Here is an 18,825-nt window from a genome sequence, read left to right as displayed (position 1 = left end):
AGAGTCTCTCCACCCACCCGGAGAGAGCAAACCACCTTTTTCCAGTCGAGAACCATGGCCTCGGATTTGGAGGAGCTGATTCTCATCCCAGCCACTTCACACTCGGCTGCAAACCGCCCCAGTGCTGCAGGTCCTGGCTCGATGAAGCCATCAGGACAACATCATCTGCAAACAGCAGAGATGAAATCCTGTGGTTCCCAAACCAGACCCCCTCCGGCCCCTGGCTGCGCCTAGAAATTCTGTCCATAAATATAATGAACAGAACCGGTGACAAAGGGCAGCCCTGGTGGATTCCAACATGCACCGGGAACAGGTCTGACTTACTGCCGGCAATGCGAACACAGCTCCTGCTCCGGTCATACAGGGACCGGACAGCCCTTAGCAAAGAGCCCCGGACCCCATACTCCCAGAGCACCCCTAAAGGACCACATGAGGGACATGGTCAAATGCCTTCTCCAGATCCACAAAACACATGTGGACTGGTTGGGCAAACTCCCATGAACCCTCAAGGACCTGATGGAGAGTATAGAGCTGGTCCAGTGTTCCACAACCGGGACGAAAACCACACTGCTCCTCCTGAATCCGAGGTTCGACTATCGGTCAGATTCTCCTCTCCAGTGCCCTGAAGTAGACCTTACCGGGAAGGCTGAGGAGTGTGATTCCCCTGTAATTGGAACACACCCTCCGGTCCCCCTTCTTATACAGAGGGACCACCACCCCAGTCTGCCATTCCACAGGTACTGTCCCCGACCGCCACGCGATGTTGCAGAGACGTGTCAGCCAACACAGTCCCACAACATCCAGAGACTTGAGGTACTCAGGACGGATCTCATCCACCCCCGGAGCCTTGCCACCGAGGAGCTTGCTAACCACCTCGGTTCGGACTTCAGCCAGAGTGATGGACGAGTCCGCTTCCGGGTGTCCAATCGCTGCTTCCTCCTCGGAAGACGTGACAGTGGGATTGAGGAGATCCTCAAAGTATTCCTTCCACCGCACGACAACATCCCCAATTGAGGTCGGCAGCTCTCCACAGCTCTAAACAGTGTTGTTGAAGCACTGCTTCCCCCTCCTGAGGCGTCTGACGGTTTGCCAGAATTTCTTTGAGGCCGTCCGATAGTCCTCCTCCATGGCCCCCCGAACTGCGGCACACTTGGCCCGCTTGTACTCATCGGCTGCCCCAGGAGTCCCACGAGCCAACAAGGCTCGATAGACTCACCACCAGGTGGTGATCGGTTGACAACTCAGCCCCTCTCTTCACCCGAGTGTCCAAGACACGCGGTCGGAGGTCAGATGACACGACAACAAAGTCGATCATCGACCTCCGACCTAGAGTGTCCTGGTGCCATGTGCACCGATGGACACTGTTGTGCTCGAACATGGTGTTTGTTATGGACAAACTGTGACTAGCACAGAAGTCCAATAACAAAACACCACTCGGGTTCAGACCAGGGAGGCCGTTCTTCCCAATCATGCCCCTCCAGGTGTCACTGTCGTTATCCACATGGGCGTTGAAGTCCCCCAGGAGAACAACGGAGTCCCCGGTCGGTGCAATGTCTAGTACCCCTCCCAGGGACTCCAAGAAGGCCGGGTACTCTGCACTGCTGTTTGGCCCGTAGGCCGACACAACAGTGAGAGACCTGTCCCCGACCCGAAGGCGCAGGGACGCAACCCTCTCATTCACCGGAGTGAACCCCAACACGAGGCGGCTGAGCTGTGGGGCAATGAGCAAGCCCACACCAGCTCGCCGCCTCTCCCCGCGGGCAACGCCAGAGAAATGGAGAGTCCAACCCCTCTCAAGAAGTTGGGTTCCAGAGCCCAAACTGTGCGTGGAGGCGAGGCCAACTATATCTAGTCGGTAACGCTCAACCTCCCACACAAGCTCCTTCCCCTTATTTATTTATTTATTTATTTTGCTACCAACAATAAAAAAAAATTAAAAATAAAAATTAAAAATTAAAAGTGCTATTAAACCATATGATAGTCTCAGATGTAGCCCAACCAGCTTCATAATGAACTCAACTGACTTCATGACTAATCAGAAAATAGATTATTATCTCTAGAAACATCATAATTAGACAGATTTGCAATTTTTCAGAGCTGCACTTCTCAGTCTTGTTTTCACATCTCAGTTAATCTAACAGTGAGTAGCGCTCTGACAGCCCCTGACTCTCGCGTCTTCTCGTCCACTTCTCCGCCTGTGATCACACAGATCCACCACTCCTCCACCAGGGACGCACGTGTGGTTTAGATTTGTCACTGCTCATAGAATCATTTCATGCAATCGGGGACGTATTCGGCTCAGAAGGCAGAGCAATTACATCAAGAGCTCCTCCTGTCCATATGTCAAAGTATCCTCAGGCGAAACACGCTGGAGAAGAAGCTGGATGCAAGGGCAGGCCTGTGTTTTGCATTTGGATTTGGGTAAGGCGTCCTGGGTATTAACATGGTATGATCATGTATGCGCAGTACAAATGATTCACTAATTTCCATGATGATTTGCACTTCTAGTTAACTGTCTGAGCTGACGGTATTTAGACTTGCATGGCTTAAGGAGAAATCACTTTTCCATCCACAAGCTTGGGACTAATTAACAAAAGCAGCCCAGAAACAACCCTGTATCTCACTGTTGGTTTTGCCAGTTTATAATTGTTGGCCATGGGACATGATTAAAACTGACTTTAAGAATGATTTAAAAGGCTGAATCGGACAGGGTGACTGGAATTGTGTGTTTATTTAAAGATGCACTGTGCAACTTTTCTGATGGAGGGTTCACCACTTGTTTGTCTCCATGGAGATTTTATTTGCCCGGAATCTTCTCCTGTATGCCTCTAAACTTGTCTATCATTTGTTCAGATGTTTTATTGCTCAGAAATACCTTGACTTGAACACATGCATTATTACAGTGAGTCAGGTCCCCTCTCCACAGATCTGATCTGTAACTCAATTTGGTTGTGTCATTTGCCTGTCTTTGGAGATTGTTAAGTTTAACACCCTATTATTAAAGAGTATTATACTTCTATAGGGTATTAACTGCTAACACATAACATATTTATTGTATTTTATCTGTCTTTATTTATACAGAGGGAGAGCACTCAGACTTTCTCTTTTCCTGGGTGCCCTCATCAAATATAAAAAATACAAGCAAAAAACAAACAAAACAAAAATTTAAAGCATTTAAAACATTGGAAACAGGTGGAGCATAAATATTTGTTACCAGAATATTTAGTTGCATTTGTGGCACCAAAGTATCAAGTATCCAATTCTGCTTATCCTTGAAATATATTCAATTTCTTGGGAAGCAAAATAGCCAAATGCTCTCTCTCTCTCTCTCTCTCTCTCTCTCTCTCTCTCTCTCTCTCTCTCTCTCTCTCTCTCTCTCTCTCTCTCTCTCTCTCTCTCTCTCTCTCTCTCTCTCTCTTACATGATCTTGTATTGAAAGTTCCCGCATCAGTGTTCAAAGAGCAAGTGAGATATTCAGGCAGTCAGTCAAGTAGTCCATTATAAATACATTTCAATTCATCGTTGTTAATTATGAACCAAAGGGCTGAGTGAAAGAGTGTATCTAAAGGTTTCAAAGTAGAGTCTAAAGTCTGAATGCATTATCTCTCCATAATCCAGTACAGAAAGACCACTATTTTATTTTTATTTTTTTATTATATTTTATTTATTTTATTGTGTGTTATTTATTTTATTGTATTTTATTATATTTATTTTTTAATTTTTTTTTATTTTTTTTAACATGCTATATTTACTGAAAACAATATCTTAACATGTTTAATAAGTGTCAGAAAGCTCCAAAAAGTTGCTTTTGCATATTACCCCCTCTATAAACAAGCAGGTGACAGGCTCTCCAAAGTTCCCTGAAGCCCCTTTAATATAGCATTCATTCTCCATATTCATTCTACGTGCAGCATGGCATGTGAACGTGTTATCAGCCAATTATATTTGCAGATAGATTCTTTCATTTTTGGTGAACAAATGAGCATAAAAAGTAGGTTAAGCTGTCACTGGCGGCATAATGATTAGGTACGACACTTCCGATGCTTCTAAATGCTAATTGAAAGTAAATAACTCATGGAATTTTAATGGGAAAATGATGTGACATGAGGAGGTGGGATGGTTCTGTGAAGGTGTCCAATGAAACAGGTATGGGTCATGTGACGTATTACTAGAGGTGCAGCCCTGTGGTGAAAATACATCGCTATAGATCAGAAAAGAATGGCCAGACAGGTTAGAAATTGTATTGAGAATTGTAAAAAGAGGTAGGAGACTCTGGAGAGGTTTTTGCACATACTACAAATATTAATCAATGTTTGCTGATTCTGTATTTACCATATGAGATCCGTAGTCTCAACACATTGTGGTACTATTGCCCATTCACGTCTTGCCATGCTTCCTTTGTAGGGAGTATTATAACCTCTGATACCAATAACGAGGACAGAGCTGGAGGTGTCCTTGATCCAATCTCTATATCAGTCAGCTTCAAATGAAACTCGCCTGCCCAAATAATGTGGGTTTAATATGGCCAGTATGGTATTTGCAGTACTGGAGTATCATTATAATTCCAGTAGCTATTAGCAGCTTGGGGAATACATAGAGCTAGTTGTACAGCATTGGCTCGCTGGATCTTTGGCACGGCTGGTCGACACCTCACCCCTCTCACCCACAAGAGCTCAGAGCAAATCAAGTTTATTACTGATGCTAATTACAATTACTGTCTCAAAGGGTTCTATAAGATATAATAAATGAATATGAAAAATGCAAATGGCAGCCTGGACCTCAGAACCTCGATAAAGACGAGTGGACCCCCCAACAAGCCTGGATAATTAATGGTTAGTGGGAAAACCTTGAGAGGAGACCTAAGTGAATAATTTCTCCTCTCAGGAAATGGTATTAAGACTAATACGAATTCCTGTTTACGTAATCATTTGTGATTTAGCTTCATTTAGTCATGGAATTGCAATTTAAGTCTATACTTTCTGGCCGCTACAACCTATAGCACAATATGCCGTACTGACTCAATGTTTTTCTCGTCTATTCACAGCCAGAGTGCAGTACATTTTTACTCTGTGTGTTTGCAGGAAAATCTCTCTTAAGGTTAAATCAGAACTGACATTTGTGTGTACTTCATTCCACACTGCATTACATAGAAATACAGTTATGTTAACAGATACACGGATATTTTATGTTAAATCGTATGACTCATTCTATTAAAATGATCCTAAGAGCATGTTTCCGCAGTGTCAAAAGGGCAATTTCTTTGTATTAGTGCCGAGGAGGTCGTATCAAAAAGGTCATGTATGTTAAATCTTGTATATGCTTCACTGCTGCATGCAATAGACATACACACACGCTATAGACATATATACATGCAATAGACATACACACATGCTATAGACATACATATAAAGCTCCTATTCGCTGATCTTAAACAGCTTAATGGCATTGAGTTGATTTGTGTTGTTCTAAGTGACATTGCTTTACATTAGAAGAAGCTCAAAACTGAAAAATATAAGATTATTCATGTCAAATCTCAGTCTTTGCACTTCACATGTCTTGAGCTAATTTAGGAAAAAATGTTTATTCACCAATTTTGATATATTCCAAGTGTGAAATTCATCATCTGGACTATCTTTAGCAGCTGTGCTTGTGTAAATGTTCACATCTGGACACTCCCTTCATGGAAAGAACAGTTTTAACACATGGGCAGATGTTTTACAGGCACACAGCACTGACACACTCTGGTAATGAGCGATCTGAACACACGGTTACTGCAGAACAATACACTTCTTCTCACACTTTGCATATCCGCTACTGACTTATCTCTACTGTGATGTCCCTGGTTTGATTTGAATGTTCCGCAGTATGGCATTGAAGTCATTTTTCTTACATTTATTCAGTTTGAAGTGTTTTATTACTTGTGAAAATCATGCATTCTTACTGCATAGCCTCTCCACAGATCTGACCTGCAACTTTGACTGTCAGCTAATTATCTCTATGGATACAATTAACTTGAACCCCATACTGTGGAACATTTCAGCTTTGGTCCACAGCTCTGTTCTGGTCTCTGTACTGTTCTATTTTCTAACTTCTGTGATGCACACTGTGGTTTGACACATTTCTCCCAGAATCAACGCTTCGCTTCAACAGTTTGGGTTAGCGCTGAGGTCAAGCTACACGTCGCTGCTGTTCCTCTACTCTGAACAGCTTTAACAGACGACACGCTCACTGTTATCTTTATCTGACAGGTGCAAAACTTAAGTGCTCATAATATATACAGTTTCCTCCTGCAATTTACGATTTGTTTACTCTCAGAAAAATATCAGTGGCAGTATTTTTGAGACTTCACACAGACTAATCACATTAAGGAATAAGCACTTGTGTTTGTCTCACAGGTGCAAATGTAAGTAGTTATAATGTTCTGTCTCATTGATATATAGCTGTAATTAAAATGCATTTGTTTCAGTCGCACTGTTTTTGAGACATTAAAAGTAATCACATTAAGCAAAACACGAGGGGATTGTCTTCAAGTTTTTAAGCTTTCACTTTGTCCTTTCCTCATTTTGCTGGTTTAAGTCTATTCAGCGTCTGAAAAGCTTCACGGGTATTAAAAAACAAACATAAATTGATCTCTGAAAATTGCATACGTAAGGTTTTTTTTTTTCCTTTGGAGCAGAGTGGTGTTTTGTGAGGGCAGGGTAAGGTTAAATATGTATTAAAATGATGTGCTGTCTTCAGTGCGGTTTGTTTTTTACATTAAAAAGTGAAAGAGGTCAGACTTGGCTGGCAGCTTGTCCACATTTGGAAGTTGGCACAGAGCAGAGGGAGAGTCTTGCACAAATTGAGCAGAGGTTAAAAGATAATTTTACCCTTGGCATTCTGTGCAAAAGAACAACCCTCTGACGGGGTAAAGTTGGGACATCCACGCGCCTCTACAGTGTTATTCCCTAAACTCCACAAGGTCACAGAAAGGGACTGATCCGCTCCCATTCCCTTTTATCACACTAACTCACTTCAGATTGGTATATCACTATCAACTTGGCATCTCCGTCTGTCTCCAGTTGGACCTTGGGCACCTGCGTCAGCGCGCAAACCCCTCTGAATTAGTGTGCCCACTCTCCTTACTCGCTTGTCGCTTTAGACGTGGTTATGCAATAAGGAGAGACGGGGAGTTTGGGGGAGAAAAAAAAAAAAAAAGACCCCATCCAGCAGCTGAAGATGCAGTGGCGGTTTAAACGCGCTTTACCAAAAACATCAACTCTCTCTGCGTCCGCGTGATCTGGGCTGTTACGCGTTGGTAAAAGCAGCCCCGAGGCTCTATAATGTTTTTGCCCCTCCTGACCAGCGCCAATCTGAGGTGGGTAAGAGGGAGGAGGGGGCGGGAAGGTTAGTTTGAGGAGGGCAGACCAGTGAGGAGAGGACGCCGATTCCCTGATTATTTCACCGCTGGAGGAAGAGAAAAAAAAGCAACACATCCAAAGCCACGGCGCACGGGTAGCACACACGTCAGAGCCTCATTAACGAGTGGAGAGACTGAAGACAGCGCTGATTTCTTGCAGGTGAGCTCCTAATTTTTGTCATTACGTTGCGTGTCGTGGATTGTGAATGCTCCTAAATGTGTGCGGGTGCAATATTTCATTCACATGCAACAACTGCCGCGCGTGGAGATACCGCAGTATAATTGATGGTTTAACAGGTTTCCCCCCCCCAAGTGTGTTGACCAGGGGTTGCGGCTGCGTATGGCGTGAAATGTTGCCTTGGAAAAACAGCTTATGAATGAATTAAGTGTTGTTTTCTGACTGTAAGCAACACATTTGTTTGAGAAGAGTGCGTGTGAGGCATAGGAGCGTTATTATATGGCTTTTCCCTGTCAGTAATGACTAGACTTCTTGGGGACTGTTCTCGACGAATGGCTACAATGCGACACTAAAGCTGCGTGGCGACATTTGTAAGTTTGGGTTAATAGCCAGTTCATCAGGGCGAGAGTGTTGTGGTGATTGAAAGCGGGCTCTGGAAGTGTCATGGTCTGACCCAGCGTGTTGGAGACGCTGTCAGGAGCAAGATACCGCAACCAGTGACAAGACTGTTGAGCCGCGGCTAACTTAACCTTGGAATAAGCACCATGGACAGCGACGGTTGTGTCGGCTGTCTGTTCCCCCTCGTAGCGCGTGATCCCAGTGATGTGGCAACGACTAGCAGCGACATACACGTTTAGCTTAGCCTGTTTCTTCACTTGTAAGTTCAATGGCATCAATTTAGAAGACAGAGACGTCTCAAATAAAGCAAGAACATGTCATCCCATGCGTAATGCGTAATGTTCCACTAGATACAAGAAAAGACGCACGTTGAATAAAGTTACATTTTGCAAATTTTGTTTCTTTTTTCTCCTTGCCTTTGCCTACACCCACTGCCCCTCCTCTTAGTGCACCTCTCTCGGTTACTATATACTGTTTGTCACATACTCACATGCAGCAACACTAATGTTTGGGTATTGCAGATCTTAAACACAAAGAGGGCTGAAATGTTTTTGACTGAACAGACACTTTGATCAAGCAGGCGTCATGTGTATTTGGGTCAATGCTGAAAATGCTCACTTCTCTAATTGCCACAAGATGTACAGATGAGATTATGCAAAGTGGGGAAAATGTAAAGCAGTGCACATGTATCAGCTGAGATGGCCAGACCAAAGGTTATGACACGGCGTTTCATTTAACATTATTGGCTGTGGTATAGTTCATGTTTGACTTTTTTGCTCTACTGTAATCTTTGCTTCATATCGTTACACGTGGGCCCAGCTGAAGTCAGAGGCCATGCCCTGCATTTCATTAAAGTGCCTTCGTCCCCATCAAAGATCCAAGGCAGTCATTTAGCCCTAAGCCAGCCTTCTTCTCCTGGCTCTGTCCTCTGGCTGCTGATGCCAGTTTTAACACTCACCCCAGCTTGGCACAGTGGAGATTCACATATTTTACTTCACCACTTCCCCATTCTCTGCAGGGTCCAGCCATGTACACTTCAATTCCCCAGTCTTCACCCTTGGCTTCTCTGTCTTCTATTGGACTCATAATACGAACCCTCCCTGACACGCTAGTGTAACCACAACAAGTACTTTTCCCAGCCAATTTCTTCATGTGTTGAGACAGACAGTTGCTTCCTTTTACAATGAATGCCTAGTCGGTAGGAGGGTGGCAAACTCCCGATTTATTGTCCGGCCAGGGAATGTGTCTGGAAGAGCAGATTTTATTGAGTGAGAAGGTGTTATCACTCCCCGACTTGCAGATGGATGTGCCTCGCGCGCTTGTGTACTGGCTGCATCTGAAGTGGCATGATTAGAGGAGCTGCTGGTAATTGCCTTTTTTGGGGGGTTGGTTTTTCGCTTGGAGCTGAACAGAGAGGAAGGGGAAAAAAGGCAAATTGTGACAGGGATTTGCATTCCTATATTGTTCCTTGAGGCAGGCTAAGACGTGTTGCAGCGAAATGCCAAAATATCTCAAGTGATTACCAAATAAATTAGGGCGATGTCTTCCAGAGTGTGGAAGAGAGACACTGATTTTGTTTTTGTTTTGTTTTTTTTTAAGAGAAAGCAAATATTCACTTCATAAATTAACATTACTGCTTACACCATGCTTGGGACTATGCCTCAAATATGCAAAATAATAGGATTACCCTCTGCTGGCGTTTCATGTTTCACAGGCCCCACTGTCCTCCAGATAATGGGGAGGTTTGTTGTGGGTAAGTCAATGTTTACTGGAGGTCTAGGGGGCACTCCTCTCACTCCTGTCCTGTTAAAATGATGACAGTGAATGTGGTTGACAGTGTATACAGTCAGTATCAAGCAGCATCATGTCAGTCAGGACCTCCAGCAAGGGTTAATTAACAGCTCTACTCTCCAGGGTAAATATTATACAGACAACCTGACAATAACAAACACTAGTAAGCTTATATGACCTATGCGTTATGCAATTTATGTTGCATTATAATTCTCTAGATGCATGCTAGCACCTAATGATGTAAGGACTGTGTACACTGCAGATGTTCTGGTAGAATGAGCATATTACTAGCTGTTTGAATGAAACTCAAGGTCTTAGTTGGTGAGATGACAGTAGCTCAGGTGGTAGAGTGTTTATCCACTGATCCAAAGGTTGGCCATTCAAGTCCAGCTCTCGACATAAACATCATTGGTTGAGAGGTCAGATCCACTGGCCCACAGGTTGTCTGTGTACACTGATGTATGAATGAGTGTGTGAATGGGTGAGTGGTTCCCTGTTGTAAAGTGCTTAGAAGGTGGGCAAATGTATATATAAAGTCTATATAAAATAACTGACCATTTTATACTCTACTGCTTAATGGCGCTGGCCAAAACAGTGCTGCTAAATTAAACAACAAAACCACCCAAAAAGAAAGCAGGCTTAAAGGTATACTGATGCAGAATCCGCCACTATGTTTGCTTAGAAATGTTTATGCTTTTCCAAGAAGGAGAGGCGCCCCCCGCTTACAATAAAGATGCTTGTTTTTCATAATGTCTTCTTTGCACTGAAAACACCTCTAATTGAACAGTTGCTAGACAGATGGGTCTCATGCCATACTGTGTCTTAATAATAACATCTCCATGGAGACCTCCCCACCACCACCAGAAGAGTTACATACTGCACCTTTAACTCAACACATCTTTGATCTAATAAAGTATCTTGTGATTGCAATCAATGAGACAATTTCTACAGAAAGGAAAGTGTATTACATTTATTGACCACTGACAATAAACCTAACGTACTGCGCTTTTAGCACTGCTGCTCAGTCCCATCTTGCATATTTGATAAGATTTTTGTAAAAGCGGTTGGGAAAGCTACAAAATGCATTCTGTTATCGAAGCAAACTTGCTATTGGAGCACGGAGGCGCTACATTTAACAATTTCAGTTTTTAACAGATAAACAGAAAATTCTCCGGATGACGCAAGGAAACTTAAATATTTTATGTCTGTTTATGCATCCCAGGCAATATTTCTCAACACAACACGGCATAGCAGGAATTCTTCATCTTTCATCCTGTCTGGGTGAGCTGTGATCATTTCAGTAGAGCAGAGAAGTAAGATTAATCACCAGGCTGTCATTCACATAGGAATTCTGTTACCTCCAGACACCCACTGATAGATGATAATTTTACTTTTGTCGCCAAGTCCTGTTCTGTGCAAACCTGCCATGCATCCAATTTGTAAAAGTGAAAAACTCCATAAACAAATGCCTCATATTAGGCTATTTTGGCAGAGATAGCAAAACTCCTGACAGCACCCATCTCAAGTGCAAAGTACATCTTGGTAATTTAAACTCGCCTGCCAAAAGATTTTATAAAGGGAACGGATCGGATGTGTTTGACTGTTGCTAGATGAGGAAAGGGCTGTAGCTGCAGAGTAACCTAGTTAAAAATTTCCAGCGCTTCATTATTGGCTAACAACAGATGTTTGTTGTTAAGCTACTGTTAAATAGCCGGATTTACGTCGTAAAACCATGAAAATTAGAGCCAGATTGCAGCCATTTCCCTCCAAATGTATTCACGAACATTCATCCTCTAACAATACCTATACCGTATCCTATTGTGGGTCTATTGTCTTCCACAGTCTCTCCAGTGGTGAAAGCTGCACACATAAATCTCTTCTGAGTATTTTGTCCTGGCCATAAATAACTCAAGGAGCATTTAATGGCCCCTCATATATTTCACTTCCAAAACAAAACACTTGTGACATTGTTTTTGAGGCGAATCAGTAATTAAGATTGGAATTATAAGCCTTGAAATGACATGCTTCTTCTTATATGACCTTTGAGTTAGTTGACGCTTAAAATCTCCAAATGTCAGTCTCTTTAAGGTACGGTGGTTTCATATCGGCAGTTGATTTACTGGAATAGGCAGCGTGACTTTAGCTGCTGGGAATCTCCTAAAATGTCAAGCGCTCTATACCACATTCGAACCTCATGTTTCGACAGTCGCATGCCAGATTCAAGCTAATTTTGTGACCATGCTCCGCAAATGTTTCAACGTCTGAAGAGTTCAATTTTTGATTGAACTTGGCGCCCAGACTTGGAAATACTTATTGGAGGCAGATAAAACGAAAGGTCAAGTTTTATATGAGGTCTAGACTACTTGGCTGTGTTGAACTTTTCTTGGCAAAGGAGTGGAGTTTGAGTTTGGTTCATTTTTTAAATATGTCGGTAGAGTGTATAGGTGAAATATGTGCATAACTTCACTGTATCAATGTTGGATGAAGATAATTAAAGTTTTATAATGTTTTTACTTAATAATTAAATGCATATTGGAACTTTTTTAATGATGGGAAAGTTTTGTCTTGAACGTTTAGCATGGTATGTTTTCATTGCTTAAAAATGTACATTAAAAACACAGCATTTTTACTGTGAGCGGGTTCACGTCTCCACAGATCTGACCTGTAAATTTGCATGACAGGGTTACATGCTTGTCTCAATGGAGATTCATGTTCCTGACAACTCTATGGAGACAAGCTAAGGTGGTCACGGTCACATTTCAGAGAACAGCGCTGGAGTATTAATGTTTTTGATGACATGATTCTGCATGGACATTGTTTAAAAAGACTGTTTTTTAGTGTGTTTGATTTCTGGACAGACAGAGACACACTGCCAGCGAGTTTGAATGTCCTACCCTTGTTCCGCTACCCAAAGACAATCTGCGTGACTGAATCTGGCAACAAGCTCCCTCAGTCTTTGCAGCATGAGCCCTCACACCAGAATGCTCTACAAAACATCGACACGCAACTTCCTAGATCAGAACGCTGCGACTGTCTTCTTTTTTCCCACAGCCCATCTAGCATATTTTATCAAGACAGCATAAAACTAGGGCGCTTGTGTTTGTTGATGTTTGAATATAGAACTCTACCTTTGAGACTTGAGACAAATGATATTAGGTGTATGGATGGAGTGGGAACAAAATACTGTTGTTTTAGCTGAGCAGCCCCAGAGGAATCAACAGTATTCGCAGTCTGTTGTTGGGCTTCCTGTTATTGTTTGAAAAATCCCTGTTACCTCGCTGCGAAAAGCGTCAACCGCAGATAAACAGCTGTTCACCTCTGCCACATCCCACTGACCATCACTGTCAGCTGTCCACATCACTTTCAATTATAAACGTGACGCTCCTGGTACAGTTTTTGTCAAACCGGGTGAAATGGGGAATTATGGTGCACGCTGCCGTTGCTGTGGAAACCCAGTGTTAGTTAAAGACACAGGCCTGACGATCCTTAAGGGATTTCAGCGCTGTCAATTGGAAAGGGGATGTTTTAATTGTCCCATTTTAATGGAGCGGAGTAAATGGCCTGTGTCACCATTTTATGAGGAGGCACGAGGTGGGAGCAGATTGGCCTCATCTGTCAGTGTCTGCCTCAACCCAGTCCCAGTCTTGCATGAGGTGTTGCATGGGAATCGTATTTTTAAGGGTTGTTTTGCACTGTTGTACTGGCCTAAACATTCATGATTGCACAATAGGGAGTGGTATGACAAAAAACATAGCTTTTTTTTTTTTTTTTCTTTTTTCGTATTGATCTATCACAATTTTCAGTTTGATTTTATTTTGTCATATTCAAACCAAATAAAAATTAGTTTTGATATAAATTTCTTCAATATAAACAAGACAGCCTTTTAGAAACTGCCATTTAAAACAACAAATATTCACATTTCTTCCTCCAAAGTTTGAAGTCCACTCCGAATCACATGCTTTTGCTGATAGAGGACTGGCTAAGGACCTGTCCATTAAAAAGACCCAAACTAATCATTAACAATTAGAGGGAAGTGAGTGAATCTTGATTAAATTGTGATTAATAGCACCGATTCAGATTTAACATTGTGTAATAGTTGTATCCATTATAGACACTAACTAACTAAAGATTTTACAGATTGCAAACCTGGAATAAATACCCAGATCCACTGCTATAATACAGTATGTTTCGGGATGAGAGCGCTTTGGTTGTGCAACGGCCTGAAAAAGTTGTTGGAAAGCTTGTGGCAAAAAAAACTAATGCGAATACTAGCAATGTGCCAAAGGGTTTGTGAGAGCTAGGAACAGGTTAGAGGATAGAGTTACCCAGCTTCTACCTTCGTTCATGGTTTGAGAATCAGGTACACCAGCTTTAGGGTTTCACCAGTCAATATATATATAATCAGAATGAATAAATACTGCAAAATACAGCTCCCACTGTAATATATGAATGCACTGGACTGGGCCAAAGGGTTTCTGAAACGAGGAACAGATTAGATAGATTTCCCTACTTCCTCCTTCCTTCACGGTTTTAAAATCTAGCCCAGTTTTTAGGGTTTAACCGATCAATGCATGACTATTTACTGCAAAATATAACTTCCACCTTAATGTATACATGCTCTAAGGTTTATTTTAAATGCCAAGATAAAGAAGAAAAGAATGTGTCAAAGGAAGCACAACAGCAAGGTCTAACAAGTCACCACAGATAATGGAACGGTTGTAATTGTTGTGTCAGTTCACTGAATGCTCCTTCTCTGCCTTATGAGTCCTGACGGCGGCAGTCTGGTCTCTTTAAGTCTTTAACCTTGGAACATGTTAGGTAAGGACTCCGACACCGCAAATTGTCAAAGCGAATACATCTTTCAAGTAGACGTCACCGTTTAAAGAAGCAATAACTGCGAGAATATAAAAGCATGCCATTAAAATTAACAAAATCTTGAAACATATTATTACCGAGTTATGCGTTTAATAAAGTTTTACTCTTGCAAGTGCATCAAACTCATCTGGAGAGAAGTTTATGACATTAGTTTATAGACTCAGAAAGCACATAGTAAAATGCAGCATTGCTCTTTTACAGTATACAAGTCCTGGTTGGGACCGTCGTGTCATCGCCTTTCCAAGATTTTACTGACAGAGTGCCAAAGATATGTGCATGAACTGCAGTTTATAATGCACTAAAACCACCTTCACAGGACCTTTACAACAGCACGTTCTGTCTCTGTGAGGGCATATGCTTTCAACGCTGCACTGGAGCCCACGTTAAACATTCATGCAGGTAGAATTACTACTAAAATGTTTCTGCCTGTGTAGCTGCTCAATAATACATTTTAATCAGTGTGCAATGTTTAAGGTAATGAATGAAGTGGCTATTTCTAGGTGCCAGGTGAAATGAAAAATTTAAGTTTAGCATTGCTATCAGAGTAAGGCTGCTTGTTTCTACTGCCGATAGAGACAGCGGGTTATCTGAACATTAGACCTTGCATATCCACCTCACTGATCTCAAAGGCAGTCCCCATGTTTTGTTACAGCATAAACACCATTCAGAATACAGATTTTTTCAGTGGTCTAAGCATAACTACTTTTACCTCACTATAGAGGTGTGCAATTAATCAAATTATGAATGAATCGTCAGTGATCAGCTTGGGTATTTTTTAATCAAGGGGTCCACAGTAAAGGCATGTGATTTGGAGCAATGTTTAGACTTTAAAAGAAGAAATTTGACTACTATCTGTTAAATAGTAATGAATAAAAGTCTGGAAGGAGTTTTGCTATGTAAGGTAAAAGGCTGCTAGTTTCTGCTTCCTATAGAAACAGTGGGTTATCTAAATATTAGACCTTGGCCTATCACAAACTCCAGAAAGGACTACTTAGACTTCCACCTTGAGCGAGTTTGACTTGCTGCCAAGATTGTGAACACACTTCTCTGTGAGGACAGGTTGACGCTCAGCAGTGAGTGTCCTGCAGTAAAACGCTGCCACAGGTTACCATGGTGAACACAGATGATTGAATGTACCATTACGCATATGTACGGCCAGGGGGGAAGCAAATAATAGAAGAAACAGACACACAATAGGTGCTGTTTGTGACTCACCGTGTTCTGGACTGCTGATGCTGATTTGATACATTTGAGCTAACATTTTATGTGAGCAGTTAACTGCTTTAATTAATGGAGAATTTTAAATTATAAGGCACATTTCAGAAAATATTGGTAGCCAAGGACCAAGTACAAAAAATACAGTGATGAGTCTGTGCTGGGTATTTTATCAGTATAAACCGTAACAGAACTCTGTTACAATGTCACCAGTGAGGTTTTGAGGCAGGAAAAGGCCTTTGCAAAGGCAAAGGGCTGTATATAATTGAAATGGTAATTTTTATCCACATATTGAAAATCCCATGCTTCACTAGAACATGGTAATGATACCCAGGTTTCCTGTCAATCAAAGTAGCACATAAAATAAATGTTTATTAGAGCATTAAACAGGACAAAATCGTATTGTGCATTCGTCACAAAATGAACGCAATCAGCATATATATAGTTAGAAGTATATTATTCACTGGGGAATCCAGATAGCTTGTGGTTTAGTGGTACAGTACCAGCTTATGCAGAGTGCTCTGCCTTGCAATTGTGAGTACTGCTGTGTTCTGTCCTAAAAAGTTCAAAATTGGTAAATATTTCATACAATTTATTGGAAACCCAAAATACCTTCAGTGCTAGATGGCATGTAGTTTATTTATATGTATTTACTTTTTTCAACAATACTTTATTTTTCAATTCTATGAAAACCCTATGGCCCCATGGAGCAGAGTATAAATGAATGAAATGCTCAGTAAGCACATTTGTCCAGATATGCTGAATAGTTGAACACCGCTGAGGGTCATCACCAGCACCAGTGACTTGCTTCCAGATTTGAGAAAGTTTCAACTTCAGGCACATGTGTGTGTAGTTTCAGTGTGGAGGAACGGTCAGACTCTTCAAAAAGTAACTTTGCTGCTTTTTTAATTATGGATGAAGAAAAAGAAGGAGCAGGGAGTGAATACATACCTCAGGAAGCTTTGGTGAGTGCACAAAAATAAATCCCAGTATCAAAGTGTCTGTATATGTATTATAACTAAGAGTATGTAAAATGTATTCAGATTCCATGTTTTTTGTGTATAGGTTATGCTTTTAGACAAAAACGTAAGTCTCAAATAAGCAGTGGCCACCTTCCATGCACTCACTTCACTATAATTGTATTACAGCATAAAACATAGAAAATGTGCAACAGTTGAGTTAATATGAGACCACAGGTGACCTACCACTGACGTAACCTGAAAGACTTTGTCCACAGAGGGATGTTCACCACAACACTCCTGTCACCAGTGATCTGTACCTTTCATTAAACACTGTCCAGGGATCCACCTGCTAAGGCAAAAGCTTATAAGGTTTCTAAAGTGTTTACTGTCCTGACGCTTATGTTAACATCAAACAACTTAGAAAAAATATCTATTTGAAAAGAGAGTAAAAACAGTGTATTCATGGTGAGTCCTGTCTGGGGAATTGAAGCACTCAGAGCTGGTTATTTTGAGGCAGTGCTGTCATCGTGCAGTTCACTTTATGTATCCTCAGTACTAAAGTAAGGAAAGCTATACCATTGAGTTTTTCCCCACTAGAAGTTTTATTGTAAATGGTTTAAATAAATCATAATTGTGTTCCATTCCCGTTTATCTGGACCAATGAATAAAGTAAATGATGCATAGACAGACAAAAGATACCTATTGATGTAAAAGACAGTGCTTATATATTGTTACTGCATGATCAACATTCAGAAAACATATCTGAACATTCTGGGTTCACTCCCTCTGTAGCTCTGTGCAATTAATCAAATTTTTAATCAAGATCGAGAGTCAGTCATTTCTAATCAACGATCAGTTTGAGTCTTTTTAATCCAGAGGTCCACAGTCGGAGTTCAGACGCAAACCAGCTTAGAACCAATTTGTTATTTTTTCTGTTAACTAGCAATGATTTCAGAATTTTAATATGAAAAGTCACATGCCAAATTTGGAAGGGTAATTTATCAGTATGAGGGGAAAAAACGTGATTCTAATCTTTTTCCTGATACTGCCTAGCTCTAACCCCCACACAACCATGGCACCTGTTCCCAGAGCCCCGAGGGTTCTGGAGCAGAGGGACTTCTCAGTGCTGCCTCTTCTGCTTAAACCAAATCAGCATAAACAGTTCTTAAGTGACTCTGACTTACTCCAGCTGCAGTTGGGTTCCTCACATCCTCTGCCCAACCAACTTTACCAAAGCGCTCCTGGCTGAACGTGTGCTAAGCAGCTTTGATCGCCAGACCCCCCTCACCACAGAGAGGGAGGGCCTGAGAGAGCGGAGAGCGGCCCACACGAAGCGTCCCCAATTGGGCTTGTCACGGGTGGTCGGTCACAGCCTCCGCACTCAAGCTGACGCAGGCACAGTCCGAGTGGTCAATTGCATCTCGCTTTTGTTTGCTATGATTAGCCATACTTGTAGCTACCGTCTCGCCCTCCTGCTGCGCCAAATAGTAGGTCTTACGAAATGCTTACCTCAGCCACAATCAGTCACGCTCACTGGAGTGCTCCTTCGACTGTTGGAGCGGTATAGGCTGCACGAGACCAAGCAGGCAGAGTTGAAGTCACATTTGCCAGAGGCGCCCTCACAGCTGCCATCATTCACACTAAGTAGGATCCTACAAGAAACCTCAGTAAATATGTGGTGGGCACAATCCCCCCACAAGAAGATCCCGTACCTGTGCAGAGCTACCCTCAGCCCGTCAGATATAGGATTATTAACTGGGGTACAAATAGGAGGACTTGTACTGGGAAAGCTATGAATTTCTATATCTGTATCCATGTGCTATTTGAGGCATAGATCAAATTTAAATATGTTCTGAGCCCATGTGTGTGGTAATCTGAAGGTAATGAAACTTGATGTATCCCTGGATTCATGGGCGGCACATCTGCAGTGTAAGGTCTTTTCTGGCGTGCAGTATCTGCTCTTAAGATAAGATTAAACAGTTCTTGCCGGGTTCGTGTATTTCAGA

General features: G+C 42.0%; 1 protein-coding gene across 1 annotated transcript in view; it reads left to right on the top strand.

Annotated features, from left to right (window-relative positions):
- The first annotated feature begins 7,405 nt into the window (after positions 1-7,405).
- Positions 7,406-18,825, top strand: part of gabra3 (gamma-aminobutyric acid type A receptor subunit alpha3) — a 92,965-nt gene continuing 81,545 nt past the window's right edge. The window contains exon 1 of the mRNA XM_033978833.2: positions 7,406-7,559. The gene's annotated coding sequence lies outside the window, so the exon portion shown is untranslated. The remainder of the gene's footprint in view (positions 7,560-18,825) is intronic.

This window comes from Periophthalmus magnuspinnatus, chromosome 14, assembly GCF_009829125.3.
Source record: "Periophthalmus magnuspinnatus isolate fPerMag1 chromosome 14, fPerMag1.2.pri, whole genome shotgun sequence".
Taxonomy (NCBI): domain Eukaryota; kingdom Metazoa; phylum Chordata; class Actinopteri; order Gobiiformes; family Gobiidae; genus Periophthalmus; species Periophthalmus magnuspinnatus.
This window is presented reverse-complemented; position numbering and strand designations above follow the sequence as displayed.